The sequence below is a fragment of the Dryobates pubescens genome, chromosome Z (genome assembly GCF_014839835.1).
Source record: "Dryobates pubescens isolate bDryPub1 chromosome Z, bDryPub1.pri, whole genome shotgun sequence".
Lineage (NCBI taxonomy): Eukaryota > Metazoa > Chordata > Aves > Piciformes > Picidae > Dryobates > Dryobates pubescens.
The window spans coordinates 26,532,519-26,550,452 of NC_071657.1; the positions used below are offsets into that span (position 1 = coordinate 26,532,519).

The 17,934-nt window shown below is 43.4% G+C and overlaps 1 non-coding gene across 1 annotated transcript; it reads right to left on the reverse strand.

The window, feature by feature from the left end:
• Positions 1–16,121: 16,121 nt before the first annotated feature.
• Positions 16,122–16,281, reverse strand: LOC128899555 (U1 spliceosomal RNA). The gene has a single exon (XR_008463147.1). It is a non-coding gene; the product is annotated as a U1 spliceosomal RNA (small nuclear RNA).
• Positions 16,282–17,934: the final 1,653 nt, after the last annotated feature.

Genomic DNA, 17,934 nt, shown 5'->3' on the forward strand with positions numbered 1-17,934 from the left:
CGTTCCAGCAAGCCAACATCCTTCCTAAACTGAGGGGCCCAGAACTGGACACAGTACTCGAGGTGTGGCCTAACCAGTGCAGTGTACAGGGGCAGAATGACCTCCCTGCTCCTGCTGGCCACACTGTTCCTGATGCGGGCCAGGATGCCATTGGCCTTCTTGGCCACCTGGGCACACTGCAGGCTCATGTTTGGCCTACCATTGACCAGTACCCCCAGGTCCCTCTCTACCTGGCCACTCTCCAGCCACTCTGACCCCAGCCTGTAGCACTGCATGGGGTTTTTGTGGCCAGTGTGCACAACCTGGCACTTGGATGTGTTAAATCTCATGCCGTTGGACTCTGCTCATCTCTCCAGCCTGTCGAGGTCCCTCTGCAGAGCCTCTCTACCCTCCAGCAGATCAGCTCCTGCCCCCAGCTTGGTGTCATCTGCAAATTTACTGATGATGGACTCAATGCCCTCATCCAGATCATCAATAAAGATGTTAAAGAGAATGGGGCCCAGCACTGATCCTTGGGGCACACCACTAGTGACTGGCCGCCAGCTGGATGTGGCACCATTCACCACTACTTTCTGGGCTCGGACCTCCAGCCAATTCCTAACCAAGTGCAGTGTGCTCCTGTCCAAGCCATGGGCTGACAAATTAGCTCTCCTAGGTTTCCTTGTACTTTGTATTCAAGCAACTGGATGCAAGTTTTGCAAGATCACAGTCTATACTGCTAAGAATCTTGGCATTAGCAGGCAGATTTTTAAAAGCTGGGTTTGGAGTATCTTCACCCTTGTATTTCCTTACTCTTAAGTTATACAAATTAAAGAACTGGAACCATGGAAGTAGAAAGTATCTACGGTTATTGAATACGGGAATTTATGAATGAATGTTATAATTGCACATATAAAGTACATATTTGTATCAACACCATGGTCAAGCCTAAAACATTAGGGCAAGATAAAGAACAGGCTAACCCTTAAAATAAAGTATCTTCAGCTCAGAAAAAAACAAACCACATACTGTTGTTAGAGGCTTCCTAGAAGACTAACAAATAACAGCATTACCTTCATATTTGAAAACTGTGTGTGTTACTCATAGCTGAATGCTTGATATCATTGAAATATATGTACAAATATATCTACTGTCACCCATACTAGTATGTCTTAATCAGTCATGGAAAATTAATATATATGCTATCTTTGTAAGCACTACATACCTAGCCTCACTGCACGGTAGTTGACAACCTTTTTATTATTTAACTGACCATGTATAACTAACAAAACTGCACTGAATTTTCAGGCCTTGATTCTTTGTGACATGCAAAACAACATGCAGAATAAAATGAAAGCACCAAAGGAGAAATCCTAGGCTCTGACTTGGGTATTTTCATACCTGCTTGATGAATTTGGTTTACCACATATATGATAGTCTATCTGTGCTGGGTTACACCACCCTGGGCCAGGGGGAAGGTTGTCACACTATCGTACAATGCAAAGATCCTGCAAAGCCTGATGGCTTTTTTTTGGGTCACATGCTCTGCAAATGATACACTTGCAGTGAGGAGCCTGATTGGTTGTACCTGCCTGCAAGGCCCCTGCCTCCTTGATGCTGCTGCTGACACCATTTCTCCTAAGGAACAGCACGCTTGGTTGTTCGAACATTTGTTCAGCACCACTGAAATGCAACACCCAACTTGTTTGGGCAAGGTGTAAGTATTTGCTCACAAATTCACTGTGAGAACATGACATAAGCCATGACTGAGCTACCTACTGCAGGTGACCTACAGTTTTGTTTGCTTCCTTAGTCACAGCCTTGAGTTTCTTCTTGTTTTTTTTTCAGAAGCCACTTCCCCCGTTAATCACTCAGGTAATTCAGTGCATGTTAGGGATTTTTTTGCTTTACTTATGAATTGTTCTTCTTTAGCCTTTGGATAGACATTTCTAGAACTTTTATTTAGCTATATTTTGCCCTAAATCCTTGAGAACAATGAAAAAGAGATATTGCTTGACATTGGAAAATCTTCACCTTTCTCTTTTATTTCTCTTCAATAAGTTCAAACTTTTCTATAACGAAAGATTCTGGAAAACTGTATAAACAAAGTGAAAAAACTTGAATTCAGTGACTTACCTTAGTTATGAACAAATATTTGTGGCAAATATCTGAATACAGGTGACACTGATCACAAAACTACAATTCCCCTACCTACATATGCATGTGAGGCCAGGTGGTTAAAATCTCTGCTGAAGGTGGATAACAGGAAGACTTATTCATTACAAAGAACTTGTTCAGGTAACATCCATCAAATTTATTCTGTGGATTACATTTATCTATACATTTAGCAGGGTATTGAATATTGGAGTACTGTTGTAATATAACGTTGTTGTCAGGGTCAGCATTTGTTGTAATAAAGGTGCTCAATCACCCTAAGCACAGCTTCCACGACAAGATGTAAGCAGGTGAAGATGTTACGTTATACAGCAAGATTATATAGTCTACCAGAAGGCACATGTGTCACATCTTAGTTGGTTACTTTCTACTGGCATGCATGTAATTAAAGCATATAATAGGCTAAAATAACAAAACAATATTTTAACACATCCAACCAAATTCTGCCCAATTTCTTCTTACAGTTACAAGATCTTAACATTCTTTTCCAAGTCAAAGACTAAACATAGCCTTCCAAAGCTATCCAAAAACAGCCCTTCTCCTACAGAGTACTTAAATCACCTTGAAAAATTTTACAGCTATCACATCAAGGTGAACTTAAAAATGAAACAAAAATACAAAACAGGGACAGCACCTTGAGAGGAATTTACTTACAAGAGACAAGTATACAAGAATGTTCCCTAGCAGAACAACTTTGTTGTTTACTGAAAGAGTCCAGTTAATGTACTTTATAAGTCACATTTGGTCATTGCTTATTAACTAGAATTTGCAATAGTCCCAAATTTTAATGGGTCTAATTTTATGTAAGAATATTGAAAGAATTTAAACATAAATCTGCTAAGATTTTGGGGTTTAATGTGTTACACCGAACAAACCAATATGATAATATCGTTTCACAGAATGCAGTTATTTCGCCATTGCATGTTATCCTTCCCTTGATTTACAATATAGAACAAAAATAAAAGACTTTTCAAGATCTTGTTGTAGTGCAGGTGGTTTAGTACATTGAAACACAATTTCTATGCTCCAAGAAAAATAGAACACTATGAAATATTATCATTCTTAATGCAGAAGCTGAACACACAGACAAGCCTAGAGAGAATTCATTTTCCAATAATATTGAGATTGTGAAAAATATTGAAAAGTTCAAAACTGTCAAAGCAGAGAGACAGAGGAAATCTTCAGAATATGGCTCCTCCAGAAACTAGTTTAATAGCCCATAAAAGAGGATGAGCACATTTTTCCTCTTCATTTTTTTTCTCTAAAATTAAAAAAAAAATCACAGCAGTTATTAAAAGTAACCTTGAGTTATTGTTTGAGCAAACACAGTATTCATAGACATTTATTCTGCAAACACTTGTAAATGAGTTAGAGCTGGGCATGTACTGCCGAATTAAAATTTAAGTCTGAACATTTGTGAACACCAAGTTATTTAGATCCTAAATAACCAGCTGACTGAAGCATTTAACTGTCATTAGAAGTTTTGCATATCTATCTGTAGTTAGTCTGGTGGGTTTTAGAGTCTTAATTTGCTATTTCCCACTAGAAGAAATTTCTTCCCTTTCTGCTTCCTGAACTTTATCAAGGGGAAAGGGGCTGAAACCAGTCCCCCCCAGGCAGGAGTCTGGGGGTGATAAGCTGGAGCCAGGGGTGAAACCAGCAGCCCAGCTGAAGTGCATGTACACTAATGCATGAAGTATGAGCAACAAACAAGAGGAGCTGGAAGCCTTGTTACAGCAGGAAAGTTATGATGTAGTTGCCATCACAGAGACGTGGTGGGACGACTCACATGACTGGAGCGCTGCAATTGACGGCTACATGCTCTTCAGGAGAGACAGACAAGGAAGAAGGGGTAGAGGGGTGGCCCTGTACATCAGGGAGGCACTAGATGCCATTGAGCTGGAGATCAGGGACAATTGGGTTGAGTGCTTGTGGGTGAAAATTAGAGGGAAGACCAGCAGGGCAGACATCCTGGTTGGAGTCTGTTATAGACCACCCAACCAGGATGAAGATATTGATGAAGCATTCCATAGGCAGCTTAAGGCTGTCTCAATATCGCTTGACCTTGTTCTCATGGGTGACTTCAACTTGCCTGATATCTGCTGGGATCTCAACACAGCAGAGAGGAGGCAGTCTAGGAGGTTCTTAGAGTGCATGGAGGACAGCTTCTTATCCCTGGTGCTGCGCAAGCCTACCAGGGGTAAGGCTATGCTTGACCTCCTCTTCACCAATAGGGGAGGGCAGGTGGATGATGTGGTGGTCAGAGCGTGTTTAGGGGCCAGTGACCATGAAATAATTGAATTTTCAGTACTTAATCTAAGAGGGGCAGCAAGAAGACCTCCACTCTGGACTTCCAGAGGGCTGACTTCAGGTTACTCAAGGAACTAACTCAGCAGGTTCCTTGGGAAACAGCACTTAAAAACACAGGGGTCCAGGAGAGCTGGACCTACTTCAAGAAAGAACTCTTGAAGGTGCAGGAACAGGCTGTGCCAATGTGCTGGAAGATGAGCTGCCGGGGCAGATGGCCAGCCTGGATGGGCAATGAACTTCTAATAGAACTAAGGGGGGAAAAGAGGGTGTATCATCTTTGGAAGAAAGGTGAGGCAACCCATGAAAGGTTTAAGGATGTTGCTATGTCGTGTAGGAAGAAAATTAGGGAGGCAAAAGCACATTTAGAGCTTAGACTGCCCTCTGCTGTGAAGGAGAACAAAAAATCCTTCTATGAATACATTGATAGCAAGAGGAGGGGAAAGGATAACCTCCACTCCTAAGTGGACACGGTGGGGAATGTAGTGACAAAAGATGAGGAAAAGGCAGAGGTTCTTAACACCTTCTTTGCCTCATTTTTTTCTAGCAGGACAGAATGTCTTCTGGACAGCTGGACTGCAGAGCTGGCAGATGGAGCCAGGGAGCAGCATAGGTTCCCTGTGTTCCAGGGGGAGGTAATTAGAGATCTTCTCAGCTGCTTGGATCCTCACAAGTCCATGGGACCAGATAGGATCCATTCTAGGGTGTTGAGAGAGCTGGCAGATGAGCAGGCCAAGCTGCTCTCCATCATTTTTCAGCAGTTCTGGCTCACTGGAGAGGTCCCAGATGACTGGAAGCTGGCCAACATGGTGCCCATCCACAAGAAGGGCCGGTTGGATGAGCCAGGGAATTATAGGCTTGTCAGCCTGACCTCAGTGCTGGGCAAGATTATGAACAGGTCATCTTGAGTGCAATCACACAGCGCTCCAAGGGATCAGGCCAAGGGATTAGGCCCAGCCAGCATGGATTTAGGAAGAGCAGGTCCTGCCTGACCATCCTGATCTCCTTCTATGATCAGTTGACCCACCTGGTGGATGTGGGGAGGCCTGTGGATGTAGTCTACCTGGACTTCAGCAAGGCCTTTGATACTGTTCGCCACAGCAAACTCCTGGCCAAGCTGTCAGCCCATGGATTGGACAGGAGCACACTGCGTTGGGTTAGGAACTGGCTGGAGGACCAAGCTCAGAGAGTGGTGGTGAATGGTGCCACATCCGGCTGGCAGCCGATGATTGATGATCTGGATGAGGGCACTGAGTCCATCATCAGTAAATTTGAGGATAACACCAAGCTGGGGGCAGGAGAGTAGAGGGGCTTTGTAGAGGGACCTCGACAGGCTGGACAGATGGGCAGAGTCCAACAGCATGAGATTTAACACATCCAAGTGCCAGGTTCTGCACATTGGCCACAACAACCCCATGCAGTGCTACAGGCTGTGGTCAGAGTGGCTGAAGAGCAGCCAGGCAGAGAGGGACTTGGGGGTACTGGTTGATGGTAGGCTGAACATGAGCCTGCAGTGTGCACAGGCAACCAAGAGGACCAATGGCATCCTTGCCCGCATCAGGAACAGTGTGGCCAGCAGGAGCAGGGAGGTCATTCTGCCCCTGTACACTGCACTGGTTAGGCCACACCTTGAGTCCTGTGTCCAGTTCTGGGCCCCTAAGTTTAGGAAGGATGTTGACTTGCTGGAGTGTTTCCAGAGAAGGGCAACAAAGTTGGTGAGGGGTTTGGATCACAAGCCCTGTGAGGAAAGACTGAGGGAGCTGGGCTTGCTTAGCCTGGAGAAGAGGAGACTCAGGAGTGACCTTATTGCTCTCTACAACTACCTGAAGGGAGGTTGTAGCCAGGCAGAGGTTGATCTCTTCTACCAGGCAACCAGCATCAGAACAAGAGGACACAGTCTCAAGTTGCGCATGGGAGGTTTAGGTTGGAGGTTAGGAGGAAGTTTTACACAGAGAGAGTGATTGCCCACTGGAATGTGCTGCCCAGGGAGGTGGTGGAGTCACCATCACTGGAGGTGTTTAGGAGGAGACTTGATAGGGTGCTTGGTTGCATGGTTTAGTTGATTAGGTGGTGTTGGATGATAGGTTGGACGTGATGATCTTGAAGGTCCCTTCCAACCTGATTTATTCTGTTCTATTCTATTCTATTCTATTCTATTTATTCTATTCTAATATTTTAATGTACTTCAAAAACTATTCATGCCTTGCAAGCCAATGGAATCAGCGACAGATGAGCAGCCCACAGAAGTTTCTTAAAGGACAACAACGTGACGATACATAGCCCCATGGCATCGGGCAAAAGCCACGCTGAGAAGTCACTTTTTTACCTTTAATGCTCATGAAGTAGTTGAAAGCTACATGTAATTGCAAGGAGTGACAAATTCACTGCAGCTTTTGGTCTCTTCTCCCAGGCAGCCAGTACCAGAACAAGAGGACACAGTCTCAGGCTGCACCAGGGGAGGTTTAGGTTGGATGTTAGGAAAAAGTTCTATACAGAGAGAGTGATTGCCCATTGGAATGGGCTGCCCGGGGAGGTGGTGGAGTCGCCATCATTGGAGGTTTTCAGGAGAAGACTTGATGGGGTCCTTGGTGCCATGGGTTAGTTGTTTAGGCGGTGTTGGATTGGTTGATGGGTTGGACGTGATGATCTTGAAGGTCTCTTCCAACCTGGTTTATTCTATGTATTCTATGTATTCTATGTAATATATTCTTGTACAAGAAAATTATCAAATAAGTCATACCCTGAAGAGGGAAACATTTTCTTTTGTTCTTCAGATATATTTTAATTCTATCTGACTTTCCCAAATAAGAAATATGGATCTAAAGCATGAACAAGAAATTCTTGGAAGATCCTTAGTCTCTACTTTAAAAAGTGGTTTTCACACCATGGAACACAGCTATTTTAAAAATAAACTACAGAACACCTTTACAGAGGAAGATCATAATGTTATAATTTTCAACTTGTGGTAGTTTTAGGCTATGACTTAAAAAAAAATTTCACAGATCTTGAACAGAAAGTTGTAATGTGTAAATAAATCACTATTGGGTGTAAAAAGGAAAATAATGGTAGTTCTAAACAATCCCAATGGAGATATAAAGGTCTTAAGCTAGTACCAAAACAATCTGTCTTCTCTTCTCTCACTTCTCTCTGGGATAGATACTAACTTGCTTCTGCTTGACCTTGGCTACATTGTTTTGGCTAAGTTCTAATTTCTCTGCTCCTTTCTCTTGTCCCTTTTATGTACATGGGAGTAAGGGGGGGCAGGGAGGGAGAAGCTATTACCTTCCCCTGGTCTCTGACCAGGGGGGTCCTTGTGCCGTTCATTAGTTGTAAACTAATGTGCACAAACCACAGCAGTGGCAGTGAAAAACCAGTGAAGGGGGGCAAGCCATTAGTTCACGTGGCAACAACTGAGAGCCCCACTGCACCAGCAGCCCCTGCCCACCAACAAGCAGTGGCAGTGGTGCCTGTGGCAGCAGATGCTTCGCCAGTACCCATAAAGGCAGTGGCAGTGGCAGACCTGTCTGCATCAGTAAAAGCGGCAGTCCTGGGAGTTTTGCCATCAACCCCTGCCCAGCACAAATGGTGGCAGCAAGCGCTGGCCTGACTAACGATCCATATGGTAAAATCACTCGTAACAGTGTGGTGGAAGAACTGCACTGTATTAATTGTGATTTAGACAGGGTATACTATGATGGGGTGCCAGAAGACTTGTCGATATGGAAAGTAAAGGAAGTGGTATCAGCAGCACCACAGGTAGTGGCCATTACTGAGGCTAAGGAGGCAGTGGCTGGACCAGAAGTGCTGCTAGCAGCAGTGGCAGCAGGGTCCCAAAGAGCTCTCAGTGATGCTGCTTCTGTGCAAGTCCCTTCTGCTTCTGCCAGTCCCGCTGTGAAATTACAAGCAGCACCAGTAAAGTTAGTTGCTACTCTGAATAAGAAGCCTGAGGTCAAGGGTCCTTCTGATGAGGAAGAGAAAGTCTGTCTGAAAGATCTGGCTAGATTAGTGAAGCCACCAATGGATGATGGAGATGCAGGACAGACTATGAGTCCTAGTAGATCAGGAACAAAGGGAGGTCCTTCTGAACTTGAGAGGATCATGTACAAGATTTTAACAGGGAATCCTACAGGCCCACAAGATGATGAAGAGGATGGTAATGACAACACATAGCCAGCTAATGCACCCAGACAGGAAATTGGGCTGTAAGAAAATATTATACTAGAAGAGACACTGAGCCAATAATGAGCTGGTTGGGACAATGCTATGACACAGGTGCTCCTAGTTTAATGGTGGGTAACAAGTCAGCAGCTCAGCTAGGAAGTCTTGTGAAAGATAGCATAATTGGCAAACATTTAGGCAGTTACCTTGGAAAAGTTTCTCTGTGGAGAGGCCTTCTATTTGCTGTCTTAATAAGATACCCATTCAGAGATGATTTACGGTGGAGCCCTCAGAAATGGAATATGATAGATGAGGGAATTAAGCATTTAAGCGAGTTTGCTGTATGAGAAGTGATTTATGGAAATCATGGTACCCTGAATCCTGATGAAATCCCTGTGTGAACAGGCCTTGCCAAAACGCTCATTAAACTTGCTCTTCCTAGTTATGCTATTATTCTAGAAAGCAGAATTGTGGCAAGAAATTATGGTGGAGTGCCTCCTAGTGTGGGCTATTTTACTGAGCAAATGAGACAACTGGAAGATAGTCTCACACGTGTTTCTTTGGTCTCAGCCATTGAAACTCTGTCTGGAAAGACTAAGAATTGCATGAAATAGCTGAAGGAGGAATTTAAAACCTCCATATCCAAACTGGCGAAGGGGGATGACCTCAATTCTTCCTCCTCCAAATGGATACAAGTTTCAGCTGTTAGAAACAGACTTCCTCCTAGAAGGCCATTTCAAACTAGGTCAAACCAAAACAGACAATAGAGGCAATCACATAGGAGTATTTGGATGATTCTGTGTGATGTATTCCCTATAATTAGGGGTGCCCTGCCTCCCACAAGGGGGAGGAAAGTGATAATAGAGATAACAGAATCTGTTGGGATGTGTACATTCAGTGGCCTGGCACTTCAAAATTTCAGAAATACTGGGTCTTAGTTGACACAGGAGCTCAGTACACCATAATGCCATCAAATTATTAAGGGTCAGAAGCTATAAATATTCTGTAAATCACTGGTGGATCTCAAGAGTTGACTAAGAGACAGGTTGATGTAAGTTTAACTGGCAAGGAGTGGAAGAAACACACTGTTGTAACAGGACCAGATGTACCTTGTATTTTGGGGATTGATTTTCTAAGAGAAGTGTGTTTTAAATACCCTAAGGGTTACTAATGGGCTCTTTGTAATGGGTTGGGGCAAACCCCCTCCCCACCATGTGCAGAAATAACGACTCAGACAAACAGATTGCAAAAGTGATGGAAAGTTTAAATAGAGAACAGTGAGTGTGTACAAAAAAGAAACATAGTGACAAGAAAGAGGCCAAAATAGACCCAGAAAGATCCCAACTCCACCTGAGGGTGCACCCAAACCCCCCAGGGCTCCTCCTTGCCCCCACTACTGCTAGGCTAGCCTCAGCTGGCCAGATCTGAGACTGCCCATCCTCCTGTGGCCTTTGGCCTAGCCAGGCCCATGGCCAGGAGATCTCTCCCCCAGTTACCGGGTGTCAGAGAGGAAGGAAAACAGAAAGTGCTAGACCCCGCCATAAAATTTATAGTGGTGCAGGAATTATGGTAGAAATACATAATTTCCTGCTCCCACCCTGTGACCGTTTGACGCTGTGCCTTTAAGAAAGGGGCACACTGGCTAAATGTTTATAAAATATTTTGGTATTCTAAATGAATTTCATTGGCCAAGTTAAGGTGGAAGGCGAGGTTAGTCCCAGCATGGCTGGAACTTTCAGTCTTCCTTTCTTCGCTGTCCCTCTCGGCTGGATCTGCTTCTGGGCTTCTTGCCAAGAGATAAGAAACTGACTCCCTGTGCATAGGCCTCTGTCTGCTGTGCTAACCCCTCTTTTCTCATCTTCTACCTCTTGGGGGGGAGAAGGGAGGTAGGGGGGTGAAGGGGGCACAGGGGGAAGCCCCCTCTGTTGGGGGTCTGGTTTCTGACTGTGTTTATTTGCTGTATATTCCTGTATATATTGTAAAATACCTGTATTTGTTGTGTTACATATAATCTGTTTCCTTGTGAAATATACTCATTTCTCCGACTGAGTTTTAGCAGCAGTTTCTTTCTCAGTAGGGGAGGGAAAGCAGAGCCTTTCCTTTCAAACCACCACACACCCACTGGGCTGGACTTCTGGACACAGGAAACACTCCTGTAGCAGAGGGCACCCAGCCCAAACTACTACTCTTTTGGAATAGCAACTGTAGAAATTGAAGGAGGAAAATTGAGGTTGTCTATAAGACCTAAGCTTTCAGATGAATCTGCAGTTGTGGGACAGCATGGGATAAAGGATGTGAAGCTGGCAGCTGCTTCTCAAATTGTTTGTCAGAGGCAATAGCAAACCAACCATGACTGTTTGGTGCCCATTCACAACTTGATCATCAGTTGGAAGGGCAGAATGTCATCAGCAGAACTCATTCACCTTTCAACAATTTGATTTGGCCTGTGCAAAAGCCAAATGGAGAATGGTGTCTGACAGTTGATTTCTGTGCCCTGAATGAAGTAACTCCCCCAATGAGTGCAGCTGTAGCAGACATGATGGAACTCCAGTATGAGCTGGAATCCAAAGAGGCTAAATGGTATTCTACCACAAACATTGCTAAGGCTTTGTTCGCTATTCCCATAGCAGAGGAATGCAGGCCTCAGTTTGCCTTTACCTGGAGGGGCATTCAGTACACATTCAATTGTTTGCCCCAGGGGTGGATTCACAGTTCAAGCATCTGTGGTCCTGCTCCCAGGTTACCAGTTTTGAACTGGATAGTCAAAGGTAAAGGTTCTTCACCATGTCATGCCACAGATGCTACTTCGTCTAAGTGGATGGCTCTGATAACACAGAGAGTTCAAATGGGAAATCTTGAAAGGTCTTGTGGAAGCGATCACGAATTGGCTAGAAGGCATTGACTGCACAAAACAAGAGAGTAATTCATGCTTAGGAAGAGCCTCCTTGCAGTAATCTTTCTGATGATAAGAAGAAATATGCTTTGTTCACAGATGGTTCCTGTTGTCTTGTTGGAAACAAGCAAAGATGGAAGTCTGCAGTGTGGAGTCCTACACACATAGTTGCAGAGGCAAAAGATGGAGAAGGAGAATCCAGTCAATTTGCAGAAGTAAATGCTGTCCAGCTAGCTCTTGGTGTAGCTGAATGAGAGAGATGGCCAAAGCTTTATCTCTACACTGATTCATGGATGGTAGACAATTCTCTGTGGGGTTGGCTAAAAGACTAGAAAAGGAATGGATGGCAGAGGAAAGTAAAACCTATTTTGGCAGCTGATCTGTGGCAGGACATTGCTGCTCTCATTGAGAGAATTTCAGTGAAAGTGAGACATATTGATGCTCATATACCTAAGAGCAAAGCTACTGAGGAACATCAACACAATCATCAGGCAGATTTAGCTGCAAGAGTTTCTCAAGTAGATACAAACTCTGATCTTGACCGTGACTGGAAACACAGAGGTGAGCTCTTCCTAGCTCGGTAGGCTCACGATTCGTCAGGACATCAAGGCAGAGATGCAATGTACCAGTTGGCTTGTGACAGATCCATTGACATTTCCATAGATGCTATAATGCAAGTCATCCATGACCGTGACATTCATGCTGCTATTAGGCAGACAAAGCGAATTAAGCCCTTGTGGTATGGTGACCGAGGGTCCACGTACAAGTATGGGGAGGCCTGGCAGATTGACTATATCACTCTACCTCGTTCTCAGTCTGGTAAGCAATATGTGCTGACTATGGTAGAGGCAAGCACTGGATAGCTGGAAACTTATTCAGTTACACATGAAACTGCATGCAACACCATTCTTGGTCTGGAGAGACAAGTCCTGTGGAGACACGGAACTCCAGAGAGGATTGAGTCGGACAACAGAACTCATTTCAAAAACAATCTTGTGAAAAACTGGGCCAAAGAGCACAGCATTGAGTGGATATTCCACATCCCCTACCAGCTGCAGGGAAGATTGAATGCTACAATGGTTTGCTGAAGACCACTGTCAAAGCCACAGGGGTGGATCTTTGAAAAACTGGGAGAAACATCTAGTACAAGTAACCTGGCTGGTGCATAGTAGAGGTTCAGTGAATCGAGCTGGACCTGCACACTCAGATTTGTTACAAAGGGTAGAAGGTGATAAAGTTCCTGCTATTAGAGAAAATAATCTGTTAGGGAAAACTGTTTGGGCATTTTCTCCTTCAGGAGAGGCCAAACCTATCTGAAGGGTGGTTTCTGCTGAAGGTCCTCAGTTCAGCCTTTATGCATAGTCTACCTTCAGACACCCAAAGTAGTTACAGAATCACAGAATGACCGAATCAACCAGGTTGAAAGAGACTTCCACTATCATCAAGTCCAATCAATCACCCAACCCTAACTAATCAACTAGACCATGGCACTAAATGACTTATCCAATCTTTTCCTAAACACCTTCAGGAACAACAACCCCACCGCCTCCCTGGGCAGCCCATTCCAATGGGCAATCACTCTTCTGTGAAAAACTTGCTGAGATCCAGCCTGGACTTCCCCCTGTACAGCTTGAGACTATGGCCTCTTGTTCTGTTGCTGGTTGCCTGGGGGAAGAAACCACCCCCTGGCTGGCTACAACCACCCTTAAGGTAGTTGCAGGCAGCAGTAGAGTCTCATCTGTATCTCCTCTTCTGCAGGCTAAACAACCCCAGCTCACTCAGCTCACACCTCATAGGGCTTGGGCTCCAACCCCCTCACCAGCCTTGTTGCCCTTCTCTGGACACATTCTAGCAATGCAACATCTTTCCTAAACTGAGGGCCCCAGAACTGGACACAGGACTCAAGGTGTGGCCTAACCAGTGCTGACTACAGGGGCAGAATGACCTCCCTGCTCCTGCTGGCCATACTATTCCTGATTCAGGCCAGGATGCCATTGGCCTTCCTGGCCGCCTGGGCACACTGCAGGCTCATGTTCAGCCTACTGTCAAGCAGTAACCCCAGGTCCCTTTCTTCCTGGCTCCTCTCCAGCCACTCTGACCCCAGCCTGTAGCACTGCATGGGGTTGCTGTGGCCAATGTGCAGAACCCGGCACTTGGATGTGTTAAATTTCATGCCACTGGACTCTGTTCATCTGTCCAGCCTGTCAAGGTCCATGTGCAAAGCCCTCCTACCCTTTAACAGATTGACACCTGCTCCCAATTTGGTGTCATCTACAAATTTACTGGTGATGGACTCAATCCCCTTGTTCAGAGCATCAATAAAGATATTGAATAGGATGGGGCCCAACACTGATCCCTGGAGGACACCACTAGTGACTGGCTGCCAGCTGGATGTGTCATCATTCACCACCACTCTCTGGGGTCGGCCCTCCAGCCACTTCTATGATGCTGAACCATAATGATTCATTCTTCACATCACACCTGTCCCCTCAGTCTTATATTTGTATCTGGGCTGCATCAAGAGAAGTGTGGCCAGCAGGTCAAGGGAGGTGATTCTCCCCCTCTACTCAGGTCTGGTGAGACCCCACCTGGAGTACTGCATCCAGATCTGGAGCTCCTATTACAAGAGGGATATGGACATGCTGGATGTGTCCAGAGAAGGGCCACGAGGATGATCAGAGGGCTGGAGCACATCTCCTATGAGGACAGACTGAAGGAGTTGGGGCTGTTCAGTCTGGAGAAGAGAAGGCTCTGAGGTGACCTAATTGTTGCCTTCCAGTATCTGAAGGGGGCCTACAAGAAGGCTGGGGAAGGACTTCTTAGGATATCAGGTAGTGATAGGACTAGGGGGAATGGAATGAAGCTGGAGGTGGGGAGATTCAGGCTGGATGTGAAGAGGAAGTTCTTCCCCATGAGAGTGGTGAAGGCCTGGAACAGGCTGTCCAGGGAGGTGGTTGGGGCGCCATCCCTGGAGATGTTTAAGACCAGTCTGGATGAGGCTCTGGCCTGCCTGATCTAGTGTGGGGTGTCCCTGCCCATAGCAGGGGGGTTGGAACTAGATGATCCTTGTGGTCCCTTCCAACCCTCACTAATACTATGATACTATGATATTTACCTGGAATAATTTTTTTGGAACAAACATTGTATCCTTATGTTTTGGTTCCCATGTTTTTTAGTCCCTTGAAACACTGTAAGTATTATGTTAAGGATTTTAATAATTTTAAACAGATTCTGTCTCAAAAGTCATGGGCTGCTGCTTCTGATATGTGGCTGGGGAACCATCAGCTTGAGGAACTCTGTGATACAAACCGATAGGAAAACAATAGGAAAATAATTTTTAAAGTCCCAGCTAATTTTATCTTCTTGCCTGAAAATTTCATTTTGCTGTTTGAATATATATCTAGATTAATGGAAAAAGAGTTATATGTATTCTAGGTGTATTGCTAGTGAAACAGATTGCCTTCATGTAACCATAATTTCTGAGGCACATAGTCAGAGTTAAATAAAATTATTAAATGATTGCCATTTTGAAGCCTTTCATCTTCGATGACCCCTCATTACTTCCAGTAAGAATGCATCTAGTATAAGCACACAACCCTATTAAACAATGGAATGTTAAGGCTTTCACAGAATGTCTTGAGGTGTTCTGACACTGTAAACATGAGAGCCGAAAGACCCAAATGCTATTTCTTCATTTATTACAAGAACACATTTTCTGTGAGCTGTGGAAATGTTTGTGTTTGAACTTATTTAGTGCTACTTTGTTTAAATTAGCTACCTTGCAGCACAAAAGTCATATCCAAAAAGAGACAAAAACAAGTTCTGTAATTTATAAAAAATATAATTATTTGCCACTAAAATAAATTGATCTAATTTGTCAGACAAGAGATATAAACCAGCATGCTTTAGAATGAGTGCAAAACCCTTTAAGACTATGCAACTTGAAAACTGACAAAGTAGCTATTGACACAGTGTGATAATGGTCCAGGTAAATAAGCATTTTCCTATTATACAAAGTGCATACAATTGGAATTATCATTGTATGATTTATGCAGAACATTAATATAAAAGGGAAGTGGAACTGTCCTAGTTTAGAACAGGATGGATAATCTATTGCTTCAAAAGGGCCAAAAGAATGACACTCATAAATGCATTGAATAGTAATGGAAAGTTTAAATGGAAAAGCAATTAATATTCTACAAAATTACAAAGCACAGTGGCAAGCATATTCCAAAGCATACAGAGTTCCCTTGCACCATATCCAAAAGTCCAGTGCTTCCCTTCTCCCCACCTGGGGTGCACCTAAAACCCCCAGGGCTCTTTCTTCCCCCATCATTGCTAGGCTGGTCTCAGGGTGGCCAGGCCTGAGACTGCCCCTGCTCCTACCCCCACCTTTTCCTCCTGGCATTAGGCATAAACAGGCTTGAGATACTCCCCCACTGTTTACCTGATAGGGAAGTATCTCCCACAGGAGCAGAGAGGAAAGAAAGAGAATTACAATGACTTTGCAATCAGATTTATAGGGTTCAGGATTTATAGGTAGAAATACATTATTTCCTGTGTCCGTCTCCTGGTTGGACACTCTGGACACTGGAGGTGTTACTCAATATCAGGGAGAGCAGGAACGCAGTCCATACCACAAATTATGCAGTCAAGTTTCCCAGATTTGGGGAGATCACAGTGGCCAGCACACCTGGAGTGCAAAGGATGAGCCTCACCCTGGGAAAACCATCTGCCTGATCATGGTGTCTCCCCTGTTCCTAAACTGCCACAGGAAGAAACATGGTAAGCACAAGTGTAAGTGTGAACTAGAAGCTGAACATACAGAACACAAACCCTCATCTGAATACTTTATATAATGAGAGTAATACCTGCTTTCTTTGGGGGGGAAAAAGAAATAAAAAAACATAAGCTCATAAAAATCAGCTACTCCTCCTATATGGAATATGAACAGAACTTTTTCAGGGACAGTATTGTACTTTACATAGCATACATAATTATATATCAGAATGTTACACTATTATTTTTAATGCAGAAATTGACCACATTAGAATGGTTTTTTTTCTTGACAATCCTCAGATGAGTAGAATTTGGCATATGCACAACTAAGAACTTTCCACTGCATTAAAAATTTTCTCAAACTTTAAGTATTCATAGCGAGTAAGATAGCTCTTTTATTTGTGCAAACATCCAGAACAATTTTTATTTGTTTACTTGTAATCTAGATAATGAGGCTCTGCATGTATGAAAATTAAAAACTAAGTAATATTTAATTTAACAAGAGGCAACAGACCTTTCACACAGTACTCTGTTGCTACTTCTGATGTTACAAATCTAAACACAACTATATTTAAGGTTACCTTTAAGCTAGATACATTGATATGTGAAACTTCAGCTTGATGTTAAATCTGTGTGTTTTCCACTTGGCAAACAGGAATACATTGGCTGAGTTGAAAACCAATCAGAAATTTAAGTGGTACAACAGAAAAAAAAAGCCCTTTCAAAACACACTATTTCCTAAATAGCTTTCTGAAGTAGAAGAATAACATAGAGTGTTAAATAAAACTGATTTTAGCCAGTGAAGCAATGGTGAGGTTTAACAAAAAAAGCATAAAACCTAATTTTAAAATAAAATCCTAAATCGCTGCTCACTATTCCAAAGGTAAGCCAAGGAAAGTAGTGAAGATTAGAAAAATTATATGAGGAAGCTTTTCTCATGCTATCAAATAGTCATCAAACTCTGCAAAAATCTTCTTGATGTGTGATCTGCTAAAGCCACATAAAGCCACAACAATCTTGAAGGTAAAATCTTTACTTCATTAAGACCAGTGAGAATACTTCTGGTGGCATTAATATGAAGTCCATAGTTTTGTTTGCCTCAAAGGTCAGGCTGAGCCTGGAAGACTCAGAAACGTTAAAAAAGCTCAGATTTGGGAGAATGCAAGCAAAGTCCCCCAAATGAACATTGCAAGGTATCCTTAGTTCACACAAAATACATAATTTAATTTATGCTGAAAAATAGAAATCAAGATGTACTTTTTAAAAAAAATAATTAAAAGCATTATATTTTAACTTTATTTTTGTTTTTAAACTCAAAAAATATGATAACATTGATATTTTGAATATTTTTATGTGAATCCTAATCTGTTTGGATCTTGCTGCAGGAAAAGGAGCAGTAATGTAAACAGCAGGAAGTCTGTTCCATCCATTTTCACTTATCTACAGTTATAGACCTCAATCTCACAAGAAATCTTTTACATGTTTAACCTCAAACAGTAAGTATGTTATTGTACATCACAAGGTGTCCTCTTCTCTCTTGTACAACAAACACCAGTATTTGTCTTCCAAAGCAACCACACAGACAAACAGCAACATGTTATTAATGTGAAATGTTGACCCTCAACACCATTTTCCAGGGGTCA